This window comes from Haemorhous mexicanus, chromosome 32 (genome assembly GCF_027477595.1).
Source record: "Haemorhous mexicanus isolate bHaeMex1 chromosome 32, bHaeMex1.pri, whole genome shotgun sequence".
NCBI classification, from domain to species: Eukaryota; Metazoa; Chordata; class Aves; order Passeriformes; family Fringillidae; genus Haemorhous; species Haemorhous mexicanus.
The window spans coordinates 489,505-504,888 of NC_082372.1; the positions used below are offsets into that span (position 1 = coordinate 489,505).

Consider the following 15,384-nt stretch of genomic DNA (forward strand, 5'->3'; position numbering starts at 1 on the left):
TGCCCAGCAGTGCAGGGAGAAGGGATGGGAGTTATGGTCAGTTCGTGCCACTGCTTCCCCCTCAGGGACATGAATCCCTGCCCTGCTCCAGGACGTGGGATCTGTCCATGGGGTCAGTCCCTTCCCACCCATGCAGTCACTCCTCGGCTCGGCCCTGAGGTGCAGGGCAGTCGCGCTCCAGCCCCGTTGGCAGCAGTGCTGGTTCATGCCAGGCCATCAGATCCATGCTACCCAAAAGACCCCATTTCCCCATGCCTCTACCTGGCCAGAGGCAGGGCCTCTAACCCTGGTTATCATTCCCCCCTTCAACATACATCCTACAGGTTCCTTCAAGGGGATGTGAGGTATCATCTTCCCTTCTGTTGTACCTAGCAGCTCGGTCATGGGAGGCTGAGGCTTACCTTCACTTTAGCAGAACTCCCTCAGTTAGTGCTTTCCTCTATGAGCTGACATCCCTGCTGCAAGGACATAAGTGGGTTTGCCATCCCACCTTCATAAGTCTTCCCCATGTTCACCAAGGAGGAACCACAGCCCAGCTCATTGGGTGTACCCCCTCTCTCTAGCTGGGGGACACTGGACTTTGATGTTAGGGCCTGTGACTTGGACTGGCGCCACTTGGGAACTGTTTTCTCACCTCCTCTCTTACCTCCCTAATTTCCTCTTACAACTCCTCTTTGGTCCTTAACCAAAGCAGAGACATCACTGTGCATCAGGCCATTAACCACACTCTCATAATACCTGAGCTTGTTGGCTACAGAACCCACTGTCTCTCGGTCGTCTTCAGCATCCATCATTGCAATGAAGGTGGTGTATTAGGATGGCCCCAGATTTGCCACGTTCCACAACATTTGCCCTGTGCATCTGACCTTGTTAAGAGTCATTATGGTGCTGTTGGCCCCTTCTAAAGAGTTCCTCTAGTACTGCCACTTCTCTCAGATGTTGGATTCCTTCCTCAAAGATCTTCCAATGGTCTTAGGATGGCAATCCTGCATTCTGTCTCTGTGAACAAACCTTTCTGACACTCGTTAAAAGCTGCCCACAGAGGGAGGGAAAGGAGCCATGGCTCCCTCACAAACACCTGATCAATACCCATGTCCTGGGTCAAGGATCCCAAATTCCTTGCTTTGCCACCATCCAGTTGCACTCCTGGACCCGTAAGGACCCAAACCCAGAGTAACCAGGTTGAATAAGCCTCACAGCCCCGCTGTACAATGTCTTTTTGCACATTACAGAGACTGTGGTATGACAGGGACTCAGCTGATGATTTCAACTTCTGGCTCCCTTGCTGGTTGTGAGGGCCCTGGTTCCTCATAATTATTAACTGGGCATACTGTTAACGATGTCTTATACTTCCCCCTCTGCACAGGGGCGACTGCTGCTGGCTGTGACTGCCCGTGTGGTTCAGCTGGAACCTGGACAAGTGTAACATCCATGGGTTCTAGTGCTGCACCATCAGGCTCTCCCTCTTTGAGGCAGGGAGAGGGTTACCCACCAGCTGGAGCAGTATATTCCCTCAGCACCTGTTGTATCTTCTCCATTACCCCCATCCAATCTGGGTGGTTTATTTATGAGGTGGGCTGTTGGGCAGTGTCAGGCTGTGGGGCAGCATCCCTGGTCACTGAGGCACAGTGACTAGATGCTAGAGTGGTAACCCAAGGCAGTCTCACCTTATCTCTAAATGCTAAATAAAATAGGAATATCAGCAACACCAGCCACTGTATGATATGACTGGCATCTAGAGAATATGTGAACCCTTAGAAAGCTCTTGGAATAGGCCCAAAGAAATGGGTGAAGGGTTGGGAGAAAACTTCCCCTGGTGTTACTTCCTCACAATGGGTGCCATTATCAATGAAACCCCAAAAACATACACTTAAGTGTGTGGTAACCATGTATCCATGTGCCCACTTTCAAGAAGTTAAAAATCCATTAGTTCTTCACCTTATTGACCCATTGTACAAACACTGCATAACAGCTACGGTAGCCTTAGTCATAGGACCCGTGTTTAGATAAGGAGCTGTAAATGGGAAAAATACAGCCACAACCACACACTCATCGAACTGGGGTAGGCTACACCACATGGTGCTGCCCAACAAGGTTTCTATATCCACCACACAAAAAAGTAGGTTACCCAGGAACTGTTATTCCTTTGTCACTCTTTCCTCTCAATGCCCTCAGGCCCCACACTGGGTGCCAAAATCTGTCCTAGTTTGAAAGAGGGGTGCCTATAGAGGAAGGTGGGAACCTCTCTCGGAATGGAAAATATGACCCCCTCCCCTCTGAATTGTTATAAATTTGAAATTAAGGGGCTGATGGGGCTTTCAGGCAAAGATATGAAAAAAAGTAGTAACAGTTCCTTACTTGTATCTATGTATGTATATATGTATGCATGTATGTTTACTAGTATGTATGTATGTTTACTAGTATGTATGTAAGGCAAACAAACAATAACAACGGCAGCAACAACAAACAAAACCACAAACTCAGTCCCAGACTCTCTTGGCTGCAGGCCCCTTCCCCGTTGGTGCAGTTACAGTCACAGCCGGCAGGGGCGCTGCTGGCTCCCCGCCGGGCAGGGCGGGTGCGATGGCTCCTCCGCGGCTGCAGGGGGCGCTGCCTCTCTGCACGCGGCAATGGCGGGCAGGCTGGCAGGAGAGACGGACAAGAGGCTTCCTTGGAAAACTCATTGGGGCAGCTGATCCCAGCTCCCCTCTAGGTGGCGAAGAAGTGAGCTGTAGCAGGAACCTTGGAACAGCAGCTGGAAGGGCAGATGCCAGCACACCTGGAAGTGGAAAAAAAAAAAAAAAAAGACAGCAGAAACTCTGGGGCCCTGCCCAAAGACGCTGGGTGTCTGGGTTACAGTGTACCAAGAAGCCTTGAAGCAGCAGCAGAGAAGAGCAGGGCTGAGTGGGAAATTGCTGCCTTGGGTTGCTCATCTGAGATGGCCAGTCCCTGGGTCAGGCTGCGCAAAGGGGGCGGGCCCTAGCAGAGGACTGGGGGGCTCCTGGTCCCAGGTGCTGGTGTGGTACACACTGGCTTTGTGCTCCCAAGCAGCAGAGAACCAGAGAAGGAAGCCAGTAAGAGCAGCCACAGTGCCAAAGCAAAAGAAACAAAAAGAAACAGGCAAAATCCACAAGGCAACAGTATCTCTGTCAGAGGCATGACGCAACAGGGCCATTGCACAGATTGGCCACTCTCACAGGAAATCCTGGGCTGGCTCTCACCCATCCCGATACTCCCAGAGCCGGGGGAGGTGAGTGGGGGACCAACAACCACTACAGAAACAAAAAACTCCAAAAATGGTATGGGATAAAAAAACATCCCCAAGACAAAGCCAGAGAGAATTAAAATTGTGGAAGCATTTAGGTTAGAAAAAATGTCAAACACAAATCAGTATTCCCTGATACCACCTGAAGAAATAATTGAAAACCAAAGGTGAGATTTTGTGGGGCTGAAAGTCAAACAGTCTGCTCTTCCCAATGAGTTGCTGAAGTCAATCAGCATCCCGATGGATGTTCCTCTCCATGTTCATCCAGGTACCTGTGAGGAGCCAAGAAGATGTGGAACCCACCAGCCAGGTGTCTCTCCAACATTGCTTACCAGGACCATAAATCACCAAGGCTCTGCCCATCAGGATCACTGAGGATTATCCAACGTGGATCCTCCCATGGGGGATAGAGCTGGAGCAGCGCACGAAGCTCTTCCCACACTCAGGGCACTCACAGGGCTTCCCCCACTGGTGGCTCTGTTGGTGTTGGGTCAAGTGAGAGCTCCTGGAGAAGCTCTTCCCACACTCGGGACACTTGTAGGGCCTCTCCCCAGTGTGGATGCGCCGGTGGGTGACAAGATGGGAGTTTTGCTTGAAGCCCTTCCTGCAGTCAGGGCAGCAGAAGGGCCTTTCCCCTGTGTGTATTGGCTGATGTAGAAGGAGATGGGAGCTGGTATAAAACCTCTTCCCACACTCCCCACACTTGTAGGGCCTCTCCTCGGTGTGGATGCGCCGGTGGATGATGAGGTATGAGTTTTGCTTGAAGCGCTTCCCACAGTTGGGGCAGCAGAAATGCCGCTCCCCTGTGTGTACTGGCTGATGTAGGAAGAGCTGCAAGCTGGTCCAAAACCTCTTCCCACACTCGTGACACTCATAGGGCCTCTACCCAGTGTGGATGCGCTGGTGGATGATGAGCTGAGAGCTCCAGGAGAAGTTCTTCCCACATTCCAAGCACTCATAAGGCTGTTCCCGTTCCCTGGTGTGAATCTTACAGTGCTTGATGAGGGTGGAGCTCCAGATGAAACTCTTCCCACATTCCAAGCACTTGTAGTGCGATTCCCCAGTGTAGAACTTTTGGTGCTTGATGAGATCAGAGTTCCGGATAAAGCTTTTCCCACATTCCAAGCACTTGGAGGGCAATTCGGCAGTGTGGATCTTCTGGTGCTTGATGAGGTTGGAGTTCCGGATGAAGCTCTTCCCACATTCAAAGCACGTGTAGGGCGATTTCCTAGTGTGGATCTGGTGGTGCTTAGTGAGATTGGAGCTCCGGCTGAAGCTCTTCCCACATTCCAAGCATTTGTAGGGCCGTTCTCCAGAGTGGATCTTCTGGCGGCTGTGCAGGTGGGAGCTCCGGCTAAAGCTTTTCCTACATTGCCCACACTCATAGGGCCGTTCCCCAGTGTGGATCCTCTGGTGCTGGGACAGGTCAGAGCTCCGGCTGAAGCTCTTCTAACATTCCCCATATTTATATGGATGTTCCCCAGTGTGGATCATCTGGTGATAGATTAGGTAGGAGCTCCGGCTTAAGCTCTTCCCACATTCCCCACACTCATATGGAAGTTCCCCGGTGTGGAACATCTGGTGCTGGATCAGGGTTGAGCTCCGGCTGAAGCCCTTCCCACATTCCAAGCATTTGTGGAGCTTCTCCCAAGCTTCAGGCTTCTCCACCAGCTCCGAACTGTGTCTGGATTTCTGGCCTTCCCAGTACAGGGGAGTCTTTCTTCCTTGCAGCTCTCTGGGCTGGATTTGCAGCCTCTCCCTGTGGGGAATCTCTGGCGCTTTTCCTCTTCCTCCATCTGGCCAAAGGTTGAGAATGACAAATCCTGGTTTGGGACAAAAAACAAGGGGGTGAGCACCTTGGGATGGGGTTCCTCCTGAACAAGTCCATCTCAGGAAGTCACCAGATGTTTTGTGCCCATAAAAATCTCCAAAGCACCAAGACTCAGCCCCCAAAACCCCTCACAGGACATCTGCCTCTCTCGTCTCTCCATTTTCTGTAGGTTCTGTGGTTTCCCTTCACTGGGCTAATGGGGGGCCCGTGACTTCTGGCATGGCTCATTCTAGAGTCTTGCTTATAGATGATCCAGGGAGTTTTGATGGTCCAGTGATCCCTTTTCCCCTGACTCTCTGCTCCAGGGTTCCACAGATCCCAGGTGTCCCCCCACTCCAGGCCGCCAGGGGTCCTCTGGCTCTGGGTGAGCTATCCTCTCTTCCCACTCCAAGAGTCTTAGGCTTCCCCTCCACTGCTCTCCTGGGGCATCACAAAGACCCATGTCCTCTCCCCACCAGTACCTGGTGATTGTCACATGGACCCCAAATATCCCCCAAAGGGGGAACTGCAACTCAGCATTGGGATCCTTCAAGATACAAACTTTCCCCCAAAAAACCAAGCCCTTGCAGTGACACACAAAGTTATTTGGGTCTCAACTCTTCAATCTGTAAACTCCAAACAGTCCCCACAAAAAAAACTCTCTTGAGATCTCTCTGATATATCTAGGGCAACCTACTCCTCCCTGGCCACCTGCTGGATGGAACCTCATACTTTTCCTGTCTCCCTTCTCTTGCTCCCACGCCTCCTCCTTTCCAGCCCTGGACCTCTCTTTCGTACTCCCCTCTGCCCCACATCTGCTGCAGCACTGGCTGCTGGATGGGGAGAATGACCCCCAAAAATCCCCCAGGAATGGACAAGAGGGTTGGGGATCCCCCAGAGCAGCTCCATCCCCTCCCAGAGCCCTGGAGAATCACTCCAGGGATGATGTGATGGGGACACAAAGAGATCCCCTACATTATCTCCTTTCCTGCTGTGCCCCCTCCCCTAATCTCCCTCTCCCACCACTTTGCATCACCTGCCCTAATCCCAGCTCTGCCCAGCTCAGTTTGGGGGTGACCCACCCCCTTCTTTCATTCAGTCTAGGTGTCCTAAATGTCCTTTTATGACTTCTCTCCCTCTTTCCCATTGTGTTGAAGGGAATAAATGAATGTGTCATTACAAACAGATGGTGTGAATCTGCTTGGAGATAGGGTCAGGAACTTGTAGATGAGGAACTGACAGGAGAAAATCATCAGTTTCAGAAAAAGGTTTTCATTCACACAGACTGCTCTCAGCCAAACTCCTGCTAAATTCCTGAACTGCAACAAGAATAAAAATTTAATAGAGCCATGAAAATCATGTGTAATACAAAAGGAGAGAATGTTCAGGAAGTTTGCACATTCTCCCACAGCTAATTAAGGATGTGGATACCCTGGGGGAGACACATTGCCAGAACAGGGACCTGCTCTGGGATACGGGCTGGGGAGGGGACCCTGAGCACAGGGAGGAGGAGCAAGGAACATCTGGGAAAGGCAGATTATAAGGGAAAAGTGTCAGAATTTTCTTTTATGGATTTTATTTTGGTGACTGCAAAACTAACTGGTTTTGCAGAAAGCTCAGTAGCTGTCAGAGGATGAGCACCCACAGGCACTGAGGGGAGCTGCAGGAGTGGCACAAGAAGGCCTTGCAGCACTTGGGCACAAAGGCACAGCAGGGGAATGCAAGAAGGGAGCAGAAAAAGGCCAAGCTTAGGGCAATGGCCAGGGCAGAGTTCCTACAGCCCCTGAGGGATCAACCCCAGGGCCCAAGAGGGCCCCAGCACCCAGGGGACGAACTCGGCCACAAGCACCTGGCAGAGGCATTGCCCTCCTCAGCAGGGGAGAGCCCACCCAAACTGCCCCTGGCAAGGAATCAGGGCTCCAGCTTCAGGGCACAAGGACACTGCAAGCAGAGACAGCAGCACCCTCAGGATGAGCAAGTCCACCCCTTGATGGACATGGACTGGCAGGGGTGTCACAGCTCCCATCACACCAGGGACCCACCACACTGGAGCCCTTGAGCACATTCAGGGTGGGTCTGCATTGAGAGGAGGCCTTTCCTGATGGACACAGGGGCCTCACAACCCACTCTGAATCTCAGATGTAAGGGGGGGAAATTGAAAGGAAGTTATTTGATCATTCAGGGGGTAAGTGGGAAAAAGGAGCAGGTGTGTTTTCTTCAACCACTATCCGTAGATGTGGCAGACAGATTTGAAATGCATGGGTTTCTACTTCCTCCTAATTGTGATGATCATTTACTGGGAAGGGATTCAATGGCTAATGTGGAAATGCAGATTTGTATTCTAAAAGGCTAATGCTGTACCTTTGTGTCAGATGAGAGGCAAAACCTGTGCTAAAGTGAACCCAGAAGCATGGGCAACCCCAGGAAAATACAGACAATTCAATATGGAGCCTCTCCAAAGTACTTTAAAGCCACCAGGACAAGTGGTGTCTAAAAGCAACACCCTGTTCCAAGAGAGGGAAGGAAGGGCTCACAGCCTGGTATTGAGTCCTTGTTAAAGGCAGGGCTTTTGGAGCCAGGGATCTCTCCCTACAACACTCCTATCCTGCCAGTCAACAAACTGGATGGATGGACACAAGGAGGAAACACAGAATTTTCAAGTGTTAAAAAGCAGATTTAACTGAGGCTGCTGGCCTGGGCCTTCCAGACAGGGAAAAAGAATTTGAATTGTGTGTGGATATTAAACAGGGCCATGCCAAAGGAATTGTTGTGCTAAAATGTTGAACCCAGTGGCTAGAGTGACCTCAATGTCTGCAGAACTGGGCAGCCACAGCCCCAGTGAGAACTAAGGCCTGAAAACCAATGACAGCAGGAGCATCTCCTATAGTTCAAGTCTGGCATCAAGTTAAAGCTCTGACAACCAAAAAAGCCTCTAAATGGATGAGTTATTACAGTATGGAACTTGTTCAATGGCACAGGAGGATTTAGAACTGAGGACAGGGCAAGGGTCTAACCCAACCTCCTGTTTGAACAGCCTGGACAGTGGCTGGGAAGAAACCCAGGACAGCATTCAAGGGACAGAGCTCCAGACCCAGGCTGGGAGAGATTGAGGAGACACACCCACCTTGGGACTTTGCTGTTCCCAACACCCACCCAGGACATCGGCTCCTGCCTAAGGAGTGCAAAGCAGCACCACTGGTGGCCAAGTGCTGTGGCCCATGCCAAGTGGCCCTGAGGCCAGAAACAGCCACCAGCACAGCTGAACACGGGGGACCCCTCAGCCTCGGCTCCAGGGCTCTGAAGCCCCGGAGATTTGCACTTCCCACCTGCAGCAGGAGGATGGGAGGCCCCACTGTGCCTGCCCTGAAGGCAACGCAGCAGCAGCCAGGGCTCCACAGCGGGCCCAGCCCCTGGGCCTGCCCACAGATCCTCTGCTGAAATCCTCTGCCTGCCCACCCTCCTCTGGCATCTCCAGCCACGGGGGCCAAGCTTTGCTGGCACTGCTGCAACTTCAGTGCTCTCTGGGCCTGCACTCGCCACAGCTGCTGGGGAACACAAGGGCACAATTCCATTCTGGGGCTCAGGTACACTCACACACTGGGCTGCCTGGAATAAGATTTCACCAAGAGAATGTTTGTTCTTAATGAAATGAACAGGGCAGGAGATTTTCCTCCTTTTAATGCCTTCATTAAAGTGATCAGCTCAAAGTGGGGTTTTGGCAGTTCTGGGGATTTCTGCTGCCACCCCCAGCAGCAACTCAAAGGAGAAGGATTTACAACTCTGTCCCTTAGGAGCCAGAGCCCGGAGTTCCGTGCTTGCAAGGGCAGTGGGGGTATACCCAGGTTTCTCAGTTTGGTTATCAGTCCAGGGGATCCTGGGTCCGACTGGCATCGTTTATAGTTGGGGCGAGGAGTGACTGAGGTTTTCAAGCATCTCTGCCGGCTCCGGACCACGGCCTTGATGTCCAGACACCACCCTGACTTCTCGATTCTGCTTTGGCTCGTCTTTTTTGGGGTATTTTCCAGGATTTGGTGAAGGTCCCGTCCCAGTACAGTTTGGGTTTCAGATAAATTTGCATGTCTCCTGAAATGCAAATTTCTCCCTCTCCCCACCGTCCGAGGGGAGGTTGTCATCCTCCTGGCAACAGGCTAGGGTGGTTCTGAAAAACAAGAATTCTCCACAATAGAGTTAAACGGCGGTACTTAAGGATACTCAAGGGGTGATTCCAGCATTTCACTAACAAAACTCTTGGCCAGCGATCAATTCCTAGCTCAACTGAAAACTCCTCTGCAGCCCCTTCTCTTAAAAAAAACCGGTAACTTTTTTGTTCATAACACTTAATAATGCTGCTTTTATATTGTCATTTCTGTTTGGGCCATGTAGTATATGATAGAGATAAATCATGCCTTGTAACTGTATAAAAATTATAAAGATTCAGCCATATCTCTGACCCCCATGGCCAGAAGCAGGGCCTTCCTTTCTTTTCAAAAGATTTCCTGGACTCGCCCAGATAAAATCATGACTATTAACAAATGAATGAATCCTTCCTGGGCAATCATCGGCCATCTCCCAGGAATGTCCAGAACATTCGCAGAACCACAGAACGCACCTGGAAGAGATTACATCTTACATCAAGGAACCGACCTCTTGGCTACAACTAAAAAGACTATCTCGAGGAGCCCAGACAGCCATCCAAACCTATGGACTGACTTTTTTATGGGACTGAATCTGTATCGTTCCCGTTATACATACGTAGGAACTTACAGAAATCTTAGGTCATTTCTGCTCCAGGCAGAATAAACTGTATATAAGCTGGCTACCTGGAGCAGTTGGTGTGACACTGGGGAGAGGCTGACACTACCTCAGTTTGACCCAAGTTCACACAGCGTTAAAGACCGGGGTAGATGCTGTCTTGGCTGTGGCAGTTTTTTAATATTCTCTTTTTTTTTGGTTGCCGATCTAAAATTATTTTTTTTTTTTAATTTGGCTGCTAATTTGATCATTTACAACAGGCCAGCAGTGTGAGAATCAATTTTTGTTCTTAGCTGAAGAAGTAGAAAAAAATCCTTATGGCTTTGGATTCTTTTTATGCGTGTGTTTGTGTGGCTGTTAGTGATGGAAAAATTTTGTTGTGGGTTTTGCTGTGTTTAGCTATAGGTTGCAATTGCAAAACTAGAAGGGATTTAAGGGGGTCCTTTAGTGCATAAAAAGTTAATAGAATACTAATAAAATAAAAATCTAGTCTTTTCTGCGGGCCCCGTGTGAGTCATGGAATGGCTTCCCTGGAAGAGAAGCTTCCTTCCAGGCAGCCTGGAGAGGAGCTTTAGAAATGCAAATTAACACTGCAGGGCAAGTGTGGACAATGTACCTGGGTCTTCTTGCCTGGGGCAGGAATTGGGCTGATTCCCTCTGCCCCTCACCCCAAGCTCTGCCTGCTTGCACAGATGGGATGGAATTTCCACAGCTCAAGTCAGAGCCCGTGGTGAGGATATCTGACTCTGAAACAGAAATGGGTTCAGCTGCAAAGGGAAACAGCAAATCGAGAATGTTGTGAAAACTTCACTAAAATGAGCGGGCAGGAATCATCCTTCTGTCCACTCCAACATGAGCTGTCACTCTCTATTCTATATAGGGTGTATTAGGGCACTGGGATGTTTGTGCTACTACAACTTCAGAGAAATCAGTTGGGAATCCAAGTATGTGATGACTTAATTAGAGAAAAGCAGTCAATTGATGCAGCCCTGTCCAGAAGGAGCACCCAAAACCAGGGAAAAGATGAATGCCCAGCAGAACAAATCCTACAACACCACAGACCAGCCCCTGGGAACCCGAACCAATTCATATCAGGAGCCACAGAACCCGTTTATCGTTTCAATGGCATCCTTAGATTACAAGCTGTCCTCAAAATAATAACCAACCAGACAGCTCGAGCTCCTGACCAATCCACCAAAATGAGGAACACAACATTTCACCAGGGGATGGGATCACATCATCTGTTAGCAGAAAGAGGAGGAGTTTCTGGAAAATTAAATGACTCAAACTGCTGTTGGCAGATACATGACAACCGAAAAGTGATGAAACAGATAACAAAGGAAATAAGAAAGCAGCTCTTGTACCGATCCAAACGTGGAACGGATGAAAATGGGACAGGGTTTGGTGGCTCACTGGCAGACCATGGGTTAAACGTATGCTATTTCTCCTCTCACCTACTACAGCAATTCTCATCTTTTTACCATGCTCAACACCTTGAGAGTGCAGCTCATTCAGCAGGTGAGTGAGGGGATGCAGGTGGCAGCCAGGCCTCCTGATCCAGAAACGGCTACAAAAGGACAGGGAATGAGGGCACTGAGAATGATCTTTAAAGCAAAGAAGAATCGGTAAGAAAAAACAGAGTCAATGAGTGAATCTTCTTGGAGACAGGGTCAGGGACTTGTACATAAGGAAGTAACTGGAGAAATCATCAGCTTCAGAAAATGTTACTAATTAACACAGACTAATGCTCACACTAAGTCCCGCTAAATTCCTGAGCCTCGAGAAGAAAAAAGACTTTACAGAGCCATGAATATCGGATATTATACAGGGGGGCGGAGGGCTTTAATCTTTAAGGAGACCTGCAGCAGGCAGATCAGGAAGTCTGAACCTTCCAAGTACCTCAGCCAGTGGGCAAAGGGAGAGGGAGGTACTGCTGGAAAAATATAAAGGAGGCTGCATTTAAGAGACCGCACAGCAAATGCCCCACGGCATCTCCCTCTGCTCAGCAATAAAGTCACTTTTACAGGACTCTTCTGCCTCCTCCGGGCACAGAAACCTCCGCCGACGTGAATTTTCCCGCACAGCCCCGGCGACGGGGCAGCCCCCTCTGTCCTAGCCACAGGAACGGGCCCAGGCCCGAGGGGGATGGAGCTGAAAACACAAACTTCTCCGCAGTTCCCACCACGGCTTTCCCGGCACTGCGGCGTCGGTGGCTCCGGCTCAGCAGAGAGCCCTGGAGCCTCACTTCTCCTACCCCTAATTAGGCGTATCAGGGCATCTGATCAGCATCTTCATCGGTGCAGAACCAACCAACAGAACTGATGTGGGGCCCCCAGCAGCGCCTCTCTGCCATCCCAGATGAAGCCCTCGCTGGCTGCTCCAGGCTCAAGGGCAGACCAGCAGTTCTGGGAAGGGGCCCTGGCTCGGGGCACAGCCCCCAGGGCAGCCCCACGGCCCCCACGGCAGCTCCAAGGCTCCTCCAGCCGGGATGGAACGTGGCAGTGGCAGGGGAGCAGAGGAAGGGACGGGGCTGCCGGCGCCAGGGGAACACGAGGGACACAGGGGGCGCTTCACAAGCATTTAATGCAAAAGATAAAATCATAAGAAAGGCAAAAACAACAGCAGCAGTGTCACCATAGCACAGGGCCACGAGGACATGTCCCATTGGAGTGCTGTGATGCTGTCCCAATGCCAGGCACCCACCAAAGCCGCTCTCTCACTGCCCTCCACAGCCGGACAGAGGAGACAAAATTTAACCAGGGGTTCAGGAGTTAAGGATCGGGAGAGTTCTCTCATCAAACACCATCATGAGCAAAACAGGAGATATTAATTGAATTTATTGCTAACAAGCTCAGAGAAGTAGAATAAGAAGACCCTTAAAAGCACCTTCCTCCCACCCTTCCATCCTTCCAGCTGCACCTCCTACCCCAGCAGTGCCAGAGACAGGGAATGGAGCCATGCTCAGTTTATCCCCCCGGGGCTTCTCCCTCTGCTCAGGGACAGGAGTTGTTCTCCTGCTTCACTCTGAGGTGCCTCCCATAGGAATGCTCCCCAGGAACTTCTCCAACCTGAGTCCACTCCATGGGGCACAGCCCCCCTCCAACTGCTGCAGCGTTAGTCACTCTGCCCCAGGGTCAGTCCTTCCAGGACAGGCTGCTCCAGCAGGGCCCCTCTGGCCATGGGTCTCCCACAGGGTTACAGCCTCCTCTCAGACATCCCCGTGCTCAGGCACAGGCTCCTGCAGGGGATGCAGGTGGATCTCAGCATCCCTCTGAATCTCCAAGGGCCATCAGTCTACAATTCCCATTGTTGGTCTGTGTCCCTATGGATGTTCCTGCCCCTACATTCATCAAGGTGTTCACAGGGAGCCAGGAAGATGTGGAGCCCCCAAGCCAGCTGTCTTCCCAACACGGATCTCCAGGGATCTGCCCAACGGGGGTCACTGGGGATCATCCAATGCAGATCCTCCCATGTGGGATGGAGCTGGAGCAGGGCACGAAGTTATTCCCACACTTGGGGCACTCACAGGGCTTCCTTCTACAGGTACCTCCGCGGGTGTCAAGTCAAGGTTGAGCTCATGGAGATGCTCTTCCCACACACAGGACACTCGTAGGGCCTCTCCCTGGTATGCATGCCCTGGTGTGCCCTCAGGTGGGAGCTCTGGCCACAGCCCTTTGCACACTCCCCACAATGATAGGGGGCATCCTATGTGGATGTTCTGGTGCTGGATCAGGTGGGAGTTGCAACTGAAGCTTTTCCCACATTCCAAGCACTCACAGGGCTTTGACCCTGTGTGGATCCCTGGTGGTCAATCAGGACAGAGAGCTTCCTGAACCTCTTCCCACACTCGCCACACTCATAGGGCTTCCACCCAGAGTGGCTCTTGCAGCGATTGATGAGGTCTGGGCTCCATCCAAAACTCTTTCCACATTCCCCACACTCGTCAGGCTTCTCCTCGATGTGAATCCTCTGGTGTTCCCTCAGGTGGAAGCTCCAGCTGAAACGCTTCTCACATTCCAAGCACTTGTGTGGCTTCTCCCCACCACGAGGCTTCTCCACCAGCTCTGAGCTCTGGCTGGATCTCCAGCTGCCTTACAAGCACAGGAGGGCTCTTTTCTCCCCTCAGCTCCCTGGGCTGGGTTTGCAGCCCCTCCTTGTGCAGGATCTCGTGTTCTTTCCCTCCTCGCTATTGGATTCCTGCACCCTGGAGATGCTCAAAAAGGCCTCTTCTACAAGGTTCTTCCTCTTCCTGGAAGCCTCCTCCTCCATCTAGCCAAGGCTTGGGATTGACAAATCCTGGTTTGTGGAGAAAACAAGGGGTGAGCATGTTGGGCTGGGAGTTCCTTCTGCCCAACTCCATCTCCAGAAGTCATCAGGTATCTTGTGTCCATGCAAACCTCCAAGATGTTAAGATCCAGGCAAAAAATACCCCTCAAATACCAAGACACAGCCCTAAAAGACCCAAAATTTCGATACTCAGGCAAAGACTCCACCAAAATATTAAGATTTGGCTCCCTGCAAAAACCAACCACAAACATTGAGTTCAATAAACTTCAGAAAAAACAAAATTCACTTCTTCCCCTGCAAAAAAAATAAAGATTCAGCCCAAGAGATCCACATTCAAGACAAAAGCTTCAAGATTCAGAAAAAAAAACACCCTTCCAGGAGTTCCTCCTCTCTGTTTTATCCACTTTGAGCTCCATGTCGTTCCTTGTCTCTGGGCTTCTTGGAGTCCTGCGTGTTTTGGGGTCCCCCTATCAAGGGTTCCCACATTCTCTGGGCTGTTGGGTGTCCAGGAAATCCCGGGGGTCCTCCCTTTCTGGGCTCCCCATTTCAGTGTCCGAGGGGTCCATGGTTCCCCCACTCTCCATCTCCCACTCTCTTCAGGCTGCTGGGGGTTCCCCAGCTCCGGGATCACTCCTTTCCCCTCTTCTCACTCCGTGGCTCCCACACTTCCCCCATACCTGGCTCTCCCAGGGGTTCCACAAAACCGGTGTCCCCCTCAGACCCTGCTGGCTCCGGGCGATCGCCGCATGGATCCCAAGCCTGACCCAGGGAGACCAACCCACAGGCCGGGGCATCCCCCTGCCCACAGCCAGCGCTCTGCCACAAGCTGCCAGCGGGACCCCCAAAAAACCCTCACAGGGACCACCCAGGATATTTGGGGCGAGCTCCCCTTCCCCAGTCACCTGCAGCATGTGAGGTGGGGGCAGTGCTCCCGGGGTGGGGGCTGCAGATACAAAGAGCAATGGATGCATGTGGTGCCTCCTCTTCTTCCTCCTCGCCCTGCTCCGGCTGCTCCTCTATCCCTGCTCTTCCTCCCGCACCTCCACTTCCTCGTACTCCTACTTCCATCCGCTCTTCCTTTATCCTTCTTCCTCCATCCCAGGTCCCCCCTCCACACAAACCCATCTCATCCCGTGGGGGAAACAGGGATAGGGCTGGGGCCGGTCAGGCTGGGGCAGCGCTGGGCTCTTGCCTGCTCCCACCCGCTGTGGACAAAGCAGGAAGGGGAAAGGAGGGAAAAGTTATGGGTGGAGATAAAAATTTGGGGGTT

At 51.5% G+C, this 15,384-nt stretch overlaps 1 pseudogene; it reads right to left on the reverse strand.

The window, feature by feature from the left end:
- Positions 1–3,643: 3,643 nt before the first annotated feature.
- LOC132340442 (zinc finger protein 883-like) lies at positions 3,644–15,182 on the reverse strand (annotated as a pseudogene).
- Between the last annotated feature and the right edge of the window lie 202 nt (positions 15,183–15,384).